The following is a 19,198-nucleotide window of genomic DNA, read 5'->3' on the forward strand; positions in this document are numbered from 1 at the left end:
ATCTTGTTCACTGAGAAAATAATAACATTGATAGACCTTAAGCCAATTATCAGAAAAAAGGGAGAAGGTACAATTTACCAATAGCAAGAATGGGGGTGAATCAGTACAGATACTTTGAAAACACTAAATGGATAATGAGGATTTATCATAAACAGTTTTCTTCCAATAAATTGGAAAACTCAATGAAACAAAAGAAAAATATTTTTGAAAATACAACTTACAAAGTTTACTCAAAAACAAAGAAGTAACCTGTATAACTGTATATATATAAATATATATAATAAATTACATGTGTAATGAAAACATTTCCAGATAAAAATAAATTCCATGTGCAGATATCTTCATTGGTAAATTGTTACAAACATTTAAGGAAGAAATAAATCCAATGTGATACAATTTTGTTTTAAAAGTAAAAGAGGAACAATTTCCAATTCTTTTTGAGTTGCAGTCGTTTTATGACACCAAAGTCAGACAAAAGTATTACAAGAAAAGAAAATAAAAAGCCTGCATCCCTCATTAATATAGATGCAAAATTCCTTAACCAAATACTAGAAAATCAAGTCTAGCAAATTACCTGAAAGGTATAATAAATAAATCATGCACAAGTACCTTTAATGTAAGGAATACAGTCTGGTTTGACATTTGAAAATCAAAAATATATTTCACAATATTAATACATTAATGAAGAAAAAAATTACCATCTCAATATTTGAGAAAATATTTTACATATTTTTATAATATATATTTACATAGAAATATATTTTACATATAAACATATATTTTATAAATATATCTTATATACTTTATATATATTTCATATATTATTTTTCTCAAAATACTTGAGAAAGTATTTGAGAAAATTAAGTGACCATTCATGGTAAAACCTTCAGCAAATAAAGAGTGATGGGAATTTTCTCAACCTCGTAAGCCCCATCTAAGAAAGGCCCTTGCCTTGGCCCTTGCCAAGGCCCTGGCCCTTGGGTGGCTCAGTCAGTTAAGCATCTGCCTTCAGCTCAGGTCATGATCCCAAGGTCCTGGAATCAAGTCCTGAATCTCTGCTCGGCAGGGGTGTTTTCTTCTCCCTCTCCTTCTCTCTCTGCCCCTGCTTGTATTCTCTTTCTCGCTCACTCTCTCTCAAGTAAATAAATAAAATCTTAAAAAAAAAAAGGCCCTTGTTGAACTTTATATTCAATGGTAAAAAGACGAGCATTTTACTCTTAAGTTTGGGAACAAGGGAAGAATGAAAGGAAATAATGAAAGATGTTCATCATTTTGAGTCATTAGGGAAGTACAAATTAAAACCATCGCGAGATACCAGTACACATCTTTTAGAATGGCTAAAATTAAATGCATGGAAAGCACCAAGCAGTAGGGAAAATGTGGGGCTCCTGGAACTCTCCCACATACGCTGCTTGGAGTGTAAACCTATAGACACTTTGAAACACTGTTTGGCAATAAAGGGTTTGGACACAGCGATTTCATTTTTCAGTGAAAGCATTTACTCCAAATAAATAAAATATCTTTCCACACAAAGACTAGTACTTGAATAATTATAGCATCTTTATTAAAACAGTCCTAGATTAATTAAAAACAACCCAAATGTCCACCAACTGGTGAATGGACCAAGAAATTAAGATATATACACGTGGTGGGATAATACTCAGTAATAAACAGGAAAATACCACTGCTGCTCATGATATCGTCGATGAATTTCAAGCATGTATGCTAAGTGAAAGGAGCTAGATAAGTGAGATTTTATACTCTCTGGTTACATTTACATTATTCTAGGAAATGCACAACTAGAGTGACAAAAAGCAGGTCGGTGGCTTCCTGGAGCCCAAGGGCGGGTGGGAAGTAGGACTGGCTGCAAAGTATGTTGAGAGCATTTTGGGGAGTCATGGAAATATTCAAGATACCATATTTATGATGCTGGTTAAATGAGGTATACACCTATCATAACTAATTGACTTGCATACTTAAAATTGATGAATTATTATCACCTATAACTTACAATTTACTAAATATGACTTAAATAAAAACAAATAAATATCTTATATATCTCATTTATTTTCCAGATGTTTCCATGATTTTAGCCTCATTCCCATTTTTGTTTGCTAAATTTATGATTTCTTTTACTGGCTTATAGTAAATCTTGAACTCAGAAACTCAGAAATTAAAATGTCTCCGATTCTGATTTTCTTTTTAAAAACTTTTTGCACTCTCATATGTTTTAGAATTAGCCTGTTTATTTTAATCTTCGTGCCACCACCCACTCCATTACCACCAAGTTAAAAAAAAAAAAAAAAGCCCTCTGAGATTCTGATTGGAATTATATTGAATCTGTAGATTTATTTCTCAGAATATCTATCACCAAACATACTATATATGGTTTTAGAGCAGACATAAAATAGATTCTTTTGGGTAGAATTATATTCAAAGCAAAAAGTAGAATTATATCAAAAGCCACCTAAATAATTTGGTTAAAGTCAATGCACATCTTTGGCCAGCAAAGGCACCAGCTGTGTCTTGGGTAGAGCAACTAGGAGAACTTTCTTGGAACCCGAGCAAGGGTTGAGGGCTGGGGATACAACTACAAGAGACTACGGTTTGATCCTATTTTCTGAGTGTCTTTAAAATTCAATGTTGAGCCACCTTTCTAGAAAGACTTTCATTCTTGCCTCAATTAATTTTGTTTTTCCGACTGACTTTGTGACAACATTTGAAATATATTTGATGAGAAAATAGCCATACCATATTCTTTGTTGTTTACACTCCACTACATCCCATTTTGGGTCAGGGATTGGCTTCCCCAATCCAGTCCATAGCATCATCCTATTTCCTCATTGATGTACCTTGGCATGAAGCTAACACTGGCAAACTCTCCTTGGGGCACCACATAAAAAGAGGGCTTTGAGGACTTTTCCCTCTTCTGCACAATTCTAGATAAAATCTGTAAGACAAAGAATAATCCTGACTTTGAAATGTCCAAGTTTGTTCTTCAATAGCAAGTGGATGTTAAAAACGGAGAAATTCTCTGATTTTTGGGGGCTTTCCAAGGTTTCCTAGGGAAAGGCCCAGACACTCACACTGAGAAATAGGTTGGTGTGGGTGGGGTTTAATGTTTCTCATCTTCCTGGTCGCCCTGTGCTTGCACACGGGTGCTTCTGAGGGCTGGGATCAGAGGGAAGGAAGGTGCTTGTGTCAGACTTCAAGCACTACTGTTGCTAAAACGTCTGGAGTTGAGAACAAGACTTAGGCGTTTGAATGTGTTTTGAAGGCGTTCTGTAAACAACAGTTGTTGCCAATTAATCTGCATTTGGGTTTTTGATTGAATTTCCTTTTCTAACTTATGTTTTAAGATGACAGTTTGTAGATGAGTGTTTCTAAAGTTAAAACTTTCATCTGCCTTGCAGCTTGTTCAGTACTGTTCCCGAACCAGAGAATATCCAGTCTAGCAGCATGTGAGAATCCCCCAGGGAGCTCACAAAAATAGCACTGTCTGCCCACCCTTGCAATAAATCAGGATCCCGGGAAGAGGGTGCTGGCACTGATAGTTTCTTTTAAAATCCCCTGGGAGATTTTAATGTGCAGTTAGGATTAAGAATTATTATCTTTACTTTAAAAGTATTACATATCCTCAAGATACTATCTGAGCTCTTACCTGGGATTTGTTTCCTTTTCTGTCTACAATCCTCTTCTAACACCATCACCAAGCGCTTATAAACCCCGTTATTTAGAATCTACCGTTATCTGACATAAAAGCTGTGCCATGTACCAGCCAAATAAACACATTAGGTTTGGGTTTTAAATGAATTATTATAAATGTTTGGGCTCAAGTACTTAAATAGAAATCATCTCAATCATCTTGTTTTTCCACAGAGCCGTTGTGTCACTGGACTCACTTTCTATCCTCCTGTTCATTCCTGACGTAATTGCATGAAAGCACTGTGTGCGTGTGTGTGTGCGTGTGTGTGTGTGTGTGTAGTGGAGGGTGGGGTGCAGGAGCGCAGGCTCCTTCAGTTTTGTTTAATGTAATAGCGAATACTTGTGTTTGGCCAGCATACACTTTTGAAAATTGATATCATAAAATTTATGATATAGTATCAAGCAAGAAGAATCCAGAAAGTTAACAAAATAAATACATTTATGTTTATTAAAAAGAAGACTTAGATTATGTGATAAACAATATGCCTTTATTGGCCAATGGACTAGAATACTTGGCTCCATCACTTCTCTGTGCTCTGGGCTGTATCCTATATTCTCCCGGACCCTTCCCATTTCTCTTTTGACTTTTATGTGCCTTGATATCATTCCTTTCTTAATATCATTCCTTTAAGGATTAAGTTTTTCTCTCAGAGCCCTTTCTCGAGCCTACATTTCCATGTAGCTGCTATTCCCTTTCCTCTCTCTTTCTATGTCAAGTATACATCACACTGTGACAGAAAACTCAGCTTAAATTGGGCTAAGCAGTAAAAGGGAACTCATAATCCAGTGGCTTCCCCAAAGAGAAGCTAAAACAAATAAACAAACAAACCTCAAAAAACAACAAACCAAGATGCTATCTATGCCCCACTCCTGTTCAGATGGCAAAAGCAGTAAACAATACCACAGAGGTTACCAGGTTCATCCTTAACAGTGTGGTTTTATACACATTATGACACTTAATTCTCAAGTAACTGTGAAGTGAATGTTTCTTTCATAAAAGTTGAGGAAAGAGAAACAGAGTTCTGGGGAATATGAAGTTGACTGTCCCGCACATTGCTGCACAGTTACAGCAAGTGGTACAGTAAGATAAATATTAAGGTCCTTTCATTCTGAGTTTTGAATCTTCATGAGAGTGTCACAATTTACTACTGTAGAAGTAACAGGATTTCTGTTTTAGAAAGATTTTACCTTTGTTATTCTGGTTATTTCTCAAGTGGTGGTAATAAAAAAATGTTTATGGAGTCAGTGTTTCTAGTATGATTGCTATGGTCCTTTAGAGAAGCGTGCCTTCTCAACAATGGGTGGACACTGCACAGGCTCATCTGCGTATTCTGCAGTAGAGACAGACCAGAGCCACGGCCTCCGTTAATGATAGCGACTTCATCTTCACGAGAATCCATAGCAGACTATGCCGGCAAAATTTAGTCGACAACAGATTATATATTCAACAGCATTTAGGGCATGTTCTTGCTTGTCAGGATGTCTGAACTGAATGTGGCTGGTGACAGAGGAAGAAACTCTTCACCATTACTTTATAATTGGAGTTTGGCAGGGACTGACTCCTGTTTCTGTACTTGAAATTGTACGCCATTCACTGAGATATTGGTGATAGTCACCATCTATGCTTTGGATGCATTCTTCTTTCACCTCTTAACCTTTGCAGATGCTCTTTGCTATTTCTGGGATCGTTTCCCTGTCTTCTTTACCTGACTCAACTCCTTGCTCAAACATCTAGGGCTATGTCTGATTTAAGTAATATGGTATCTCCACTACACTTCCTTGCTTACCTGATTTATCTTTGTTTTTATGTCTTATTTGCTATTGAATGCTCCTTCCTTCTTCTCAGGGATGAGCGCCTGGGTTCCATTTGGTTCCTGCCACCAGGCCGGGGTCTCAAATCTCTGCACTTTTCTAGCCTCCACAGCTACATGAGCTGTGACCCTTAGAGTCTGATGGCTGGCAGATGGGTTATCTGCACTCCTTCAGTATATGCTGGACAGAAAGAACAAGATAAAGAGCAAGTTAACAAATATCTTGGAGAAAGTGGAGGCTTCATAGCACACAATTATACATGGCCTGTATGGATATAGCATCTTGCTAGGCAAAGATCATAAGAACTCCCTCCACTGATTTTAGTTCCTTGGTTAGATAAATTGGTAGCCCTACATGGACTCTGGCTAAACCCCTTCTTGGGGTGTGTTGGGAGATGGTCTGCCTGTTGACTGAGCAGTTTCAGCAGTCTGTTTCCATTGCAGAGGCTCAGGGATTGCTTTTATGTTTTAAAAGTCACAGGCTATAGCCTTCTCCTATGGGTCTTCCTATGACTACAATTCATCACTCACGTGCCTGTTCAAAATATTTGAATGCCTACTTTGTGCTAGGTATTTTGTAGGCATTGGAAATTCATCAGTGAATAAAACAGAAAATACTAGCCACAGAGTGCTTCTTTTTCAGGAAAGAGCAAAGACTTAAGTCCATGTGTGGAACAGCAGGGAGGTAGTTGTGGTGCTCCTATGCAAGGGTGAGAGGGTGAGTTGTGGTGCTATATAGAGTGGGTGGAGGCTCACAGTGAGGGGTGTTTGGACAGATACCAGAAGGGAGGGAAGGAACCATCTAGGGACAGAGCATTCCAAACAGAGTGCAAAGGCCCCAAGGTAGAAATTAAATTGGCACATTGTGTTTAACGAATATCAGGGAGCCAGCTGGGCAGAAGCTCAGGGTAAATGGAGAACAGTAGAGAGGTGTGGGCTATTGTGGGTAGTTGGGGGAGACATGTAGTAACTTTGGCCTCATTCAGAGTGAAAGAAGAAAGATACTGGGAATTCGGAGTTGAGGAGTGACATATCTGACTTATGTTTAAAAGGGTCATTCTGGCTTCTTTGAATTATTCAGTAGGGAGAAGGGGAGAATCCTAGAGGTCAGGGTAGTAGAGGTGGGGGGTAGAAGTATTCCTATTCTGGTTATGTGCCGAAGACAGGATTTCCTGAAGAACTGATTTGTAAGGTGGGAGAAAGACAGTAGAGAAGAATGACTTCTAAGTTCTTGGCCTAGATGAGTGGGTCTTAGTAGAGGATTTTGCAATTTTGCTTTCCCTGGACATCACCTGGCAACGTGTTGAGGTATTTTTGATTGTGTAGCTGGGGAATAGGACATACTATAGAAACCCACTGGGTAGAGGCCTGGGATGCTGCTAAACATCTTATAACACATGGTACACCCCACGCCAATAATTAGCCAGCCCCAAATGTCAACAGTGCCAAGATTGGAAAACCCTGGCCCAGAGGAACAGGTTTTATTTACCCAGATGTGGAAAATACAGGAGGTGTGGCTGGAGGAAGCAGGAACTCCATTTGGACTTGTCAGATAATGTTCCCATTTCAAAATCCTTAACATTAGTAACATCTGCAAAAGTCCCTTTTACTATTTAACTAACATATTCATTCACAGGTTTTGGGGATTAGTGCATGGATATCTTTGGGTGACCATTATTCTGCCTACTAAAATAACATTAAACATTCTTTGATAACATAATTTAATGGGTATATATTATTAACTATGTGAATGTATTAGAATTAGTTTAAACGTTGTTTTCATTTTTGGATATTTTTTACATTTTTAAATTTTTCTCTCTTAAGTAATATTATGACATAATTTGCCTTCACTTTTTGTTATATTCTTAAGTGAGATCATTTACATCTTTTTTACACTAGCTGGTAAAACTCATTTTCTGCCTTCCTACTCATTTTCTCAGTTGCAAGGAACATGGGGTACCTGTCATTTTCAGTCCTAAGACAATTGTCTAAATGACTTATGGGTGAATCAAGTGACCTTTTTCAATTAATATTTTAATCCACTCATGGTTATTAACATTGCAATGGTCTTTAGCATTCCCCCTTTCTAAATCATCTGAGTAGAGCCACCAGATCAGACAGATAAGGAAAGTGGGGGCACAGAGAGGTTAAGCTCCTTGGTGAAGATCAAACAGCCAGTGAGTGGAGGAACCAGGATTAGACCCAGCAGTCTGGAGCCAAATTATATACCCATCCTCTGTACTGTCTTCCTTTTTTTTTTTTTTTTTTTTTTGCATTCCTTTCCTGACTGTTTCCCTTTTCAAAGCCAAATAGAAGTAACCTCTGTATTTCCCCTATAGATTTCCACTGTGTGCCCCAGTAATTTTTTCACACCTCTGTGGATGGTTCCCCCTGCTACATCTAGTTTGTAAGGATCATGAAGGACCTATAAACTATTAACAACACTATGACCTATAGTTCACTTCAAGTATTCACATTTCAGAAAAATAGTGGCCATTTTGACAACTTTCCTAAGCCCTGGACCACTCAAAAAGGAGGAGGCTGGAGGGAATGAGATGCCATGCCAAGTTCCAGGTACCCACAGAACACCCAGGTGAAGATGTCTAGTAGGCAGCTGGAAATTCAAATCTACCTTGGCTAAATCAATTGGAAATTTATAAGCATGGCTAGATAGAGAGTGGACAAAGCGGTGAGTGAGGTTTTGTAGTAATTATTACTGGCAGCATTTTCTTTGAATGACAAATTGCAAGCACAGTCAACATTCAATTATATATTGGGAAAGAATGCAATTAGAAGGATATATTGTGTGTTTGGAAATGTAACAGTAAGAATAGCTATTTAGTGACAGAAATAGAAGAGGCAAGAGGAGGTGGGATAGAGAAGCATTAAAATAGATATCCTTGGTGTTTATCCCAAAGGTGGAGATTTTCCTTAACTGCTGGGACACTTTTCCTCATATCCCTCTAGATGGATCTATAACCTCAGCTGCTATGTGCCACTTTAAATTTTAGACACTATTGGCTTAACAGGTTGAATATTAATATGGACACTAACCCCAAAGGCACATAATAAAATTTTTAAATCCCCTAAGATTCAGTTACTCAGTCACACTGATTGAGAACTCATTCTGAAATCGAAGGGTTATTCTGGTGCACTTGTTATGCCTCTTCCGTCCTGCAGGTGTCACCATTAACTCACAGTCCTGGCCTTAGCCGGCCCTCCTGCAGCCAGGGAGGCCAAGCATTCATTCACACCGGCCCTGCCTGTCTAGGACTCCTGTGTCCAATGCATGTGCACTGGGAAGATTCTGAGGGCAGATTATATAGTAAAGTGAGGAAGACACTTATATTCTAGTGACACTTTTATTTGGGTGAGAGGAAAACTATATGTAGAGTAGAATTTCAGATGGAGAAGTATCTGGATTTTTGGTATTCTCCTCTGCCAAATTGTAGAAACTAGGAGGTTGTTTTAATAGACAGTAAAGTATCTGGGTTGGATTTTCCAGTTTCTTATTTGTCACAACTCTATATAATCATTGTTTGTGTTTTGAGGGAAAATATGTGGGCAGGCTCAAAATCAAGTAATGATTTACCAGGTAATGTGGCTGTCTGAGGTCCCATTTTCTGCTTGTTGTCATAGAAGTGACCCTCGGACTTGGGCACTTTCTGCATTTTAGCAGTTGCCCGATGCTCTGCTAAGAGACGGGCTGGCAGAATTTTCCCTGAGACAAAAATCATGGATTTTGTGGTGGTGTCTCTGATTGGCTATCATTTGAACCTGGAAGATCTTATGGCACCAGCTCTAGTTTCTTTCTGTTGAAAAGAAACTCCTTACTGAAATAGTTGAGTGAAAAGAGATGTTATATTAAGTTGAGTAAATATTTCTGACTGCATGTAATTCTGGATATATATAGAGAGGGAGAAATGGGCAGCTAAAAAGTGTTCCAGGTGGTAATTACTGTGTGGTTTTTAGAGTTTTTTAAAAGGCACTTTTTTCTATTGTTTGAATTTTGCTCAGGTAACATACCATTTTTTAAAACTACTTTATTAAAGTATAATTTATATACTACAAAACTCACCCATTTCAAAGCAATATGTAACTCTTACAAAAGCTGTCACACCTTTAAAAATCATGAACAGATCAGACAAAAGACAAAATGGGCTTCACAAAGCATGCCTTTCCTGTACTTTTCCTGTTGTGGGAAAAGTGAGATGTGTGGAGACTTTGAAAAAAAAATATATATATAGTATGAAGGTGATATATAACCTCAACTAGCAATTTTTAAAAACAAAACCAATGTTTGCTTTAAAATTGTTCTTCCTTCTTTTCAGCTCTGAGTCCCCTGGCATTCTGCCTCATCAGAAACAGTGCCATACGCTTTTGTTTCAGTAAAACAAGGTGTGCAATTCAACTACTTTGGTGGTCTCAGAACTTTTGCATTTCTAATCTTAAACTTTTTCAAAGATTCCAAAAGTTTCAAGATTGCAATCTTGGGTTGGAAAACTCCCAAGAGCAATTTCCTATAAAATTGTGCTGTTTCTATTTCAGGAGAGAAACAGTGATCACATAATAGAATTTGATTTGTAGAATTTCCTGTTCTGTAACTAGACACAAACTCAAAGTAAAAGAAGCATTTCACAATGCATGTAAACTGTCTAAATGATACTTCTGAGAGACAAGTAAAGAACTGAGGAAAACTTTTTTATATTAATGATTATATTAATAGTTTTATTTTTTCATTTAATGATGGTATCGTGAGAAGAATTACATCCAAAATGAACATCTAGTTTTACACATTTGTGTGATTTCTTTGAGTCAATATTAAGTGGGAAGATATGCCCAAATGTTTAGAGTTGTGATGATCTTTCAAACAGTCCAGAGAAAGAGATTTTAAGGAGCGTTTTTGAAAAGCTCATATTGTAACAGTTTAACTACATTGATAATGATATGTCAAGTAAGAAAGTTATACGAATGTATAAAAGTGTGGTTAAGTTTGAGACAAAGTCATACATCAGATGGTATAATTCCAGTTATAACTTGGGAGTCGTGAGAAGCTAGGTGATGTACATCTGTGAAATGGCCACTAACTATAGGCGGCACAACAGATGCATTTGAGTGTGACCTTATCCTTCTGCAAAAACTCCTGTCCATTTCAGTTAACAGGCTGAAAGTGTTTATCCATGGATCTGAGCTTGGGGTTTCTAACTTCAGGTTAACTTTTTTTTTTTTTTTTTTTTTTTGTTTCGTTTTAGATTTTTATTTATTTATTTGACAGAGAGAGATCACAAGTAGGCAGAGAGGCAGGCAGAGAGAGAGAGAGGAGGAAGCAGGCTCCCTGCCGAGCAGAGAGCCGGATGCTGGACTTGATAGCAGGATCCTGAGACTATGACCTGAGCTGAAGGCAGAGGCTTTAACCCACTGAGCCACCCAAGCGCCCCTTCAGGTTAACTTTCATTTTCTGCACTGTTCTCTTTAAATATTCTTTTTTTTTTTTTATTTTTTTAAGATTTATTTATTTATTTTAGAGAGAGAAAGAGAGCGAAGGGAGGAGCAGAGGGCGAGGGGAAGAGAGAAACTCAAGCAGACTCCCCTCCAAGCACAGAAGCCAGATAAGGAATTTGATCTCATGACCCTGAGGTCATGACCTGAGCTGAAATCAAGAGTCAGATGCTTGACTGACTGAGCCACCGAGGTGTTCCTCTCATTAACTTCTTGGAGATTTTCTTCTTCCAGCCCTTATTTTCACATTTGGAAGATCAGAGAATTTTCAGATTTCTTCTAGGGATTAAAAAAAAAAAATCTAGTTTGGTCTAGTTTGCTCTTTTACTGTTTTGTTTTAAAATTTTTTTCATATGGATTAGGCTCATCTCTGGGCTCAAGGGATCTGCTGTACAGAGGGGGCAAGATCGTATTTATCCACCTTAAAATGTGAAGATGGAAATCTCCTTGGGAACATTTGAATGAAGATGTGCAAATGGGGAGTAAGGCATACATTTGTGATACCATTCCTAAGACAAAGTCAACTTGCTTTTCCATAAGGGAATGGCATATTAATCTTAAAGAGTTTGGGGTCATTAAGTTCAGCACTTCCCATTTGTAGTTTGGCCTTGTTTTGTTTGATAAAATTGATAAAATCGACAAAATTAAGAACTGGACAAATTAACTAATTTTCTCAAAATCACAAGGCAAATTAATGACAGGCCAAAATTGGAACTCAGGATTTTAGACCACTAGTCAGTTATTTAATGCCATGACTGCTGGTCCATGCTGACTGCATATACAACTTGATAAAGAGAAAATTTCAGTTTTAAAATACAGTTTTATTTAAGAAATATTAATAGAGAATAGAAAAGGATAAATATTAGAGGTGCTTCACAACTTTCTTCTATTCTATGTGAGAATTTTTTTTTTTTTAATTTATTTGACAGACAAAGATCACAAGTAGGCAGAGAGGCAGGCAGAGAGAGAGGAGGAAGCAGGCTTCTCTGTGGAGCAGGGAGCCCGATGCGGGGCTCGATCCCAGGACCCTGGGATCATGACCTGAGCCGAAAGCAGAGGCTTTAACCCATTGAGCCACCCAGGCACCCCGTATGTGAGAATTTTTTAAAAATTAAATTTATTTATTTTCAGCATAACAGTATTCACTATTTTTTCACCACACCCAGTGCTCCATGCAATCCGTGCCCTCTATAATACCCACCACCTGGTACCCCAACCTCCCAGCCCCTGCCCCTTCAAAACACTCAGATTGTTTTTCAGAGTCCATAGTCTCTCATGATTCACCTCCCCTTCCAATTTCCCCCAACTCCCTTCTCCTCTCCAACTCCCCATGTCCACCATGCTATTTGTTATGCTCCACAAATAAGTGAAACCATATAATTGACTTTCTCTGCTTGACTTATTTCACTCAACATAATCTCTTCCAGTCCCATCCATGTTGCTACAAAAGTTGGGTATTCATCCTTTCTGATGAGAATTTTTAAAATGTGTATCATTCGTAAAACCCAATATCTGATCAATTTTGCACTTAACATTTCTTTAGATACATCATAGATATTTAACTATACTCCTTTTGTACCACTTTTCTCCTATACTGCAGAATGCACAACTAACTCTTCATAAATATGTGGGTTTTTAAAAATATTTTATTTAGTTATTTGACAGATGGAGATTACAAGTAGGCAGAGAGGCAAGGAGAGAGAGAGGGGGAAGCAGGCTCCCTGCTGAGCAGAAAGCCCAATGCAGGGCTTGATCCCAGAACCCTGGGATCATGACCTAAGCCAAAAGCAGAGGCTTTAACCCATTGAGCCATCCAGGTGCCCCTAAATATGTGGTTTTAAATTATCATTAAAATAATAATTTTTTTCTTATGGTGAAGCTTGATCTCATAAAAAGATACCACTCTTATAGGTAATTCCATTTCTAAATAATGAGACTAAATCAGGTAATAAGTTTATATGTTTTCCACAAGGAAAAATTATTTCATTATATGGAAGAGACTTCTACTACATTCTCTATAACATAAGTTACAATTGAAAAAAAGGATTTTTTTTTTTAATGCAAAATGAACTTTCTTGGTGGTTTGTTTCATTCCCTCCATTATAATTTCTTTTTTTAAAGATTTTATTTGTTTGTTTGTCTGTTTGTTTTTTTGAGAGAGAGAGCAAGAGCAGAGGGAAGATGCAGAGGGAGAAGCAGGCTCCCCACTGAGCAGGGACCCCCCCCCCCGTCACAATGTGGGACTTGATCCTAGGACTCTGGAATCATAATCTGAGCCGAAGGCAGAGATGTAACTGACTGTCCACCCAGGCCTCTCTGCCTTCACTGTAATTTCTTCACTTATTCCTTTATCAGTACTCAGCTTCTATATTGGTTGAATAGATAATCTCTTTATACTCAGCTGAGCCTCATTTCACAACTATGGACATAGACTGGACCTAGTGATGGCCCAAAGAGAGAGCCTAGAAGAAGAAAGAATAAAAGTGCCTTTATATAGATTTAATAACTTTTTTTCTTTTCCTTTTTAACATCAACTAGGATAGATGCTTCTTTCCCATTTTATTTTCAATGAATATATTCAAGCTACAACCAAGTTTATTACTTCTGAAGTTGAATTATATCTTCTTTCCTCATTATTTTAGAGAAATCAAGAACAAGAAAAATGAAAGATTTTATTTTCCTTTCATTTATTCTTTTTTCTGGTTATTCTTTTTTCATATAGGCCCACATTTCTGACCCATATCATTTTTTTTCTGGTGGAAGAACTTCCTCAGTTTGTGTATATGTGTGTGTAACTTTGTTTTCATTTGAGAAAACCTTTATTTCTCTTTCATGTCTGAAGGATAAGTTTACTGGGTATAGAATTTTAGGTTGGCAGTTTTCTTTTTAAGTAATTTGATTATTTTGTTCTACTTTCTTCTAGCTTATATAGCTTTTGACAAGAGGTCCAATGTAATTCTCATCCTTGTTCTTCTGAACATAAGTTGTTTGTCTTTTAACTTTCACATTTTCAAGACTTTCTTGTTGCCTTTGGCTTTCTGCAGTTTTAACATACTATGTTTAGATTTTTTGTACTGTTTTTAGTCCTGCTTGGTATCTTCTGAGCTTCTCAAGTGTATAGATTAATATTTGGTACTGATTTTAATAACTTTAAACCATAATTTCTTCTACCCATTTCTTTTTTTATCCCTCTATCTCTCTAGTATGCCAATTATGCACATATTAAAACTTTTGATATTTTTCTACATCTCTTACACATTATGTTCTGTAAAAAAAATTCTTTTTTCTCTTGGAGTTCAGTTTGATTGATTTCTATTGACTTACTTTGAGTTTGCCAACCTTTTCCTTAGCTGTATCAACTATACTAATGCCCATATCAAAGGTACTTTTTATATTTGTTATTGCTTTGAGGTCTAGCATTTCCTTTTAATTTTTTTATGGTTTCCATCTCTTTGAGATTACATTTCTAGTCTTAAAAGTTATTTACTTTTCCATTAGAACTTAAGATATTAATTATAGTTAATTTAAATTCTCTGTCATATAATTTCCAATATCTTGGTTATGTTTGAATTTGCTTTTGGCAATTGCTTTGTTCTTCAGACTGCTTTTTATCAGCTTTTGGCACACTATATATATATTTTTTTTTCTTTTTTTTTTTTTAATCCTGAAATGATTTTATTTCCTTTGGATGTATACCCAGAAGTGGGATTGCTGGATCATATGGTATTTCTAGCTTTAATTATTTGAAAAATTTCCATGCTTTTTTCCATAATGTCTGCACTAATTTATATTCGCACCAACAGGGCACAAAGGTTCTCCTCTTACCATATCCTCACCAACATTTGTCTTCTTGTTGTTTCTTGCTTTTTGATAACAGCTATGCTAATAGGTATAAGGTGATAGCTCACTGTGGTTTTGATTTGTGTTTTCCTGATGAATAATGATGTTGAGCCCCTTCTTACATACCTGTTGACTATTTTTATGTCTTCCTTGGAAAAATGTCTATTGATTTTTTCATTCCCCATTTTCTCATTATAATTTTTTCCTTGAAAGAGTTGACTCTTTCAGCACTTTCTCAGCTATTACCTTTTTATTGTTAATATCCTGATCTGCATTTCTTAATAAATTTACTTATAGACCATTTTCACTGAGCTTAAGCTCTTCCATATGGTTATCAACTTCTCTTCTTCCTCCTCCTTCTCCTCTTTTTTCTTATTCTTTTTCTCCAATTCTTTAAAGACTTTCTTTTTTTTTTTTTTGAGGTATAGTTCACACACAATGTTACATTAGTTCTAGGTGTACAACATAGTGATTCAACAGATCTATATGTTAGACTATGCTCACTCCTAGTGCAGCTACCATCTGCACACAATGCTATTACAATATCATTGACTATCTTCCCTATTCTGTGCCTTTTATCCCCATGTCTTCAAAGAATTTTTCATTGCTCTTGGCCTCAGATATCACTTTTATGTTAGCCTTCATCCTACATATTCAGTCTAGATTTTTGTTCCTTATTTTCTTTATACTAAAATCTCAGGATGAAATTACCAATGACATTTTAAAAAAAAATATTTTATTTATTTATTTGACACAGAGAGAGAGAGAGATCACAAGTAGGGAGTGTGGCAGGCAAAGGGAGGGGGAGAAGCAGGCTTTGAGCAGAGAGCCTGATGTGGGGCTTGATCCCAAGACCCCGCAATTATGACCTGAGCCAAAGGCAGATGCTTAACCACTGAGCCACGAGGTGCCCCACCAATGACATTCTTGCTTGTATTTCTTCTCATTCACCTAACATAAGAATAATCAAATCATATTTCAACATTTCTACTTTCCTAATGGTCAAACCAGCCTCTTATTCCAAAGTTTCTGTTCCTAGAAAATTTTCACACTAAAATCCTGGAATCACCTTTTATTTCCCTTCTCTTTTTATCTTTTGTATTACCTTTAACCCTTTTCTTCCTCCTTACCCCTTCTTTCCCCATTTGCACCTCTCTTCATTATGTGCCACTTGCAATGGCCACCTACTGGGTTTTTCTGCCACCATTATTTCTCCAATCTACTTCATTCTTTGGATCTCTGTCATATTTATCTTTAGCTACTTTTTGTCTCATTAATGCATAATTGCTCCCCTGCCATCCGCAGGGGTGAAACCAGATTCTCTCCTCATCCCAAGGTACTGTGTATTCTAACCTGTCAGTCATCTTTTACTTCCATACTGCATGTAGTCCTTTTGTGAGATTATTTTTTTCTGCTATGGTTTATGTTGTTTTCCCATCACTGGCCTTTCTCTTGTTCTTTCTGTAAGAGTTCCTCCAGATTCAAATTAAGGCTATTTGAACATGTTCCCTGACAGCTTCAATCTGTAGTGATCTCTGTCACCTTCAAATAGCCCAAGCAGCTGCATCCCACAGTTTAGAAGACATTATGTGCTGTGATTGTTGTACAAGTTTAGGTCTTGATCCCTACAAGCATTGTGCTCTCATTTAGAACAGGGACTCATGGTCTCTGGTATGGCATAAGCAGTATATGCCCAGCTGGAGTTCCAGGAGCACTCCTACACTAATTAAATTTCAGGGTGGGTGTCCACCTGTGGGGTTACTCTAACCCCACAGAAACTCTTATTCATTTGATGTGGGAGTTCACCATTTATTATTTCTGCTTATAAAAGATTAACGTGTTAAAGGAGCTTATGATAACAGCAAAACAAGATATGCTGACTGTGAAGTCAAAGAATAGCACTATTAAGAAACATGTCTGTAGCCTTAAAGAGCTTTGTTGGGGATACAACCTCACCATTATATGAAGATAAATTGAGGAACTAACTACACTAAAGAGCAACAATCTGTTAAAGCCAACATTAATCAAACCCAAATTGTGTTTCTTTTGATTTAGCACCCAAGTATGAAGGCATAGAGTGGAGAACAAAAATGGTTCTTTGCCTTTAGCTGTTAATTTACAAGGGCTCAAAAAATATAGTCATTAATGTATTATTGATTAGATGCTGATCTTCTTAAACTGGAACAACAGTTACAATGTACTAGACTGCAATTAATCTCAATTTTTCCTTGGAAGCTAATTGAAAGCTTGTCACCAGTTAGGAAAAGAACAAGTTCATATAAAACTGTCTGTGGATAAAGCATAAAGAGCATTTACACATATAATAATATTATCACTCATCTTTGATGTGCCATACAAAGTGAGTATGATGAATTTTATTTTGCACTAGCATTTTAGAAATAGCAAATCTCCTCCTCTGGCAAAGAAATTAGACCAGTTTTAGAAACCATGAGTAAGACAGTTAAATGGATAGAGAAGAGTTTTATTAACTGTTTTATTTCCCTTAATAATATCATATGTGTGTATGTATGTGTGTGTGTGTGTATAACCTGTGCATTGTTAATTTTAACCTTGTTTAGAATAAGAACATTTTGTATATTATATAATTAAAATTGGCTTCATATATTTCAGCAATTTGCATCTGTAGTATAAGGTCATATTTTATTGTTGCACATCAGTGGTTCTCCACTATAACTTCTTATAAGAATAATTTGTAGAATTTGTGAAAAATAACAATGACTTTCCCTTATTCACCCCAGATCTCTGAGTGGGTGCTTCATATCCATGTTAAACAAACAAACAAACAAAAATCCAGGGGCGCCTGGGTAGCTCAGGGGGTTAAAGCCTCTGCCTTTGGCTCAGGTCATGATCCCAGCGTCCTGGGATTGAGTCCCACATTGGGCTCTCTGCTCAGCGGGGAGCCTGCTTCCTTCTCTCTCTCTCTGCCTGCCTCTCTGCCTACTTGTGATCTCTGTCTGTCAAATAAATATATAAAATCTTAAACAAAACAAAACAAAACAAAAAGTTCTAGCAGTTATAATGTTCAACCAGGGTTGAGAATTAGTAATGAAATGTTACATTGAATTGAAATGATTGACTGATACTGTCCTATTTACTTTTGTATTTTTTTTTCAAATGAGAAAGAGAACAGAATATGCTAAAACAAAATGAAAACCAGATAATTAGAACTTTCTGATAATTAGAAGAAATGATAAATAGAACTTAACAGTATCAATCTCTATGGCTTTAATAGCTTCTAATTCTTTTTTTTTGCAGACTTTGGTATTAAAGTAGGGCCTTAGAGGCACTTTAACTCTTTTAGGGCCCTGAATGTCTATTTAATACATAAGTTATACAGCTGAATCTATTTCCAGTGTCATGAAACAGTCAAAGCAATCCTGGCAGCATGTTACCATTTGAGAGTGACTTATAATATAGCCAATGACAAGAATAGAGATGATTGTAAGATTTATGGCTAGTTATATAATTTCTTTGTAATTCTCATCTCATTCTGGCAAATGAGAATAATAGGGTACACTCTAAGGAATGCTAATATTTTAAAACTAATTTTACATAGAGATATACAGGGATCGAATGTCAATTTAAAGTGAAATGAAGAGCCATGAAAAAATTTTAATTATTTGTCATAGTGGATTTTCTATCAACCCTTTCACCTTAAAGGAGAAATATAAATGAAAGTATATTCTTAGAAAGACTTTAATTTATGTCTGCCAGAGCCAACATTCTCACAGAGACTCAGATTTAAATATCAGTTTATATGCTCAAGGGCCAAGTGGAAATCAACTTCTTTCTAGGGTTGACTTTACATTTCTAACCAAAAGTGGCCATGCAGTATTCCACAATCAGAACTCCGCTTTATACCTTGCCTGTTTTATATGAATTGAATAGAAAAATATGACTTGATTCTTTGATTTGAATTGGGTGATCCTGTTATTCATCTCAGAAGGATTTTTTTTAAAGATTTTATTTATTTATTTGACAGATAGAGGTCACAAGTAGGTAGAGAGGCAGGCAGAGAGAGAGAGAGAGAGGAGGAAGCAGGCTCCCTGCTGAGCAGAAAGCCCAATGCGGAACTCGATCCCAGGACCCTGAGATCATGACCTGAGCCGAAGGCAGAGGCTTAACCCACTGAGCCAACCAGGTGCCCCAGAAGGATTTTTATAAATATAACATTTACTTTCTACAGTTCAATAATTTTGTTTCAGATAAAGCTGTAATAATATATTTTTTGAGTCAGAAACAAAGAAAATCTAACCAAAGCTGAATTTTTATCCTTTCAGTTATTTCATTATTGAAAAGACTACATCTTATCTTTCCTCAGT

The 19,198-nt window shown here is 36.6% G+C and overlaps 1 protein-coding gene across 1 annotated transcript in view; it reads left to right on the top strand.

Annotated features, from left to right (window-relative positions):
• PXDNL (peroxidasin like) overlaps nucleotides 1-19,198 on the top strand; it is a 522,967-nt gene that overhangs the window by 299,652 nt on the left and 204,117 nt on the right. The window lies entirely within an intron of this gene.

Source organism: Mustela putorius, unplaced genomic scaffold (genome assembly GCF_011764305.1).
Source record: "Mustela putorius furo isolate JIRA1106 unplaced genomic scaffold, ASM1176430v1.1 tig00000151_pilon_pilon_pilon, whole genome shotgun sequence".
Classification (NCBI taxonomy): domain Eukaryota; kingdom Metazoa; phylum Chordata; class Mammalia; order Carnivora; family Mustelidae; genus Mustela; species Mustela putorius.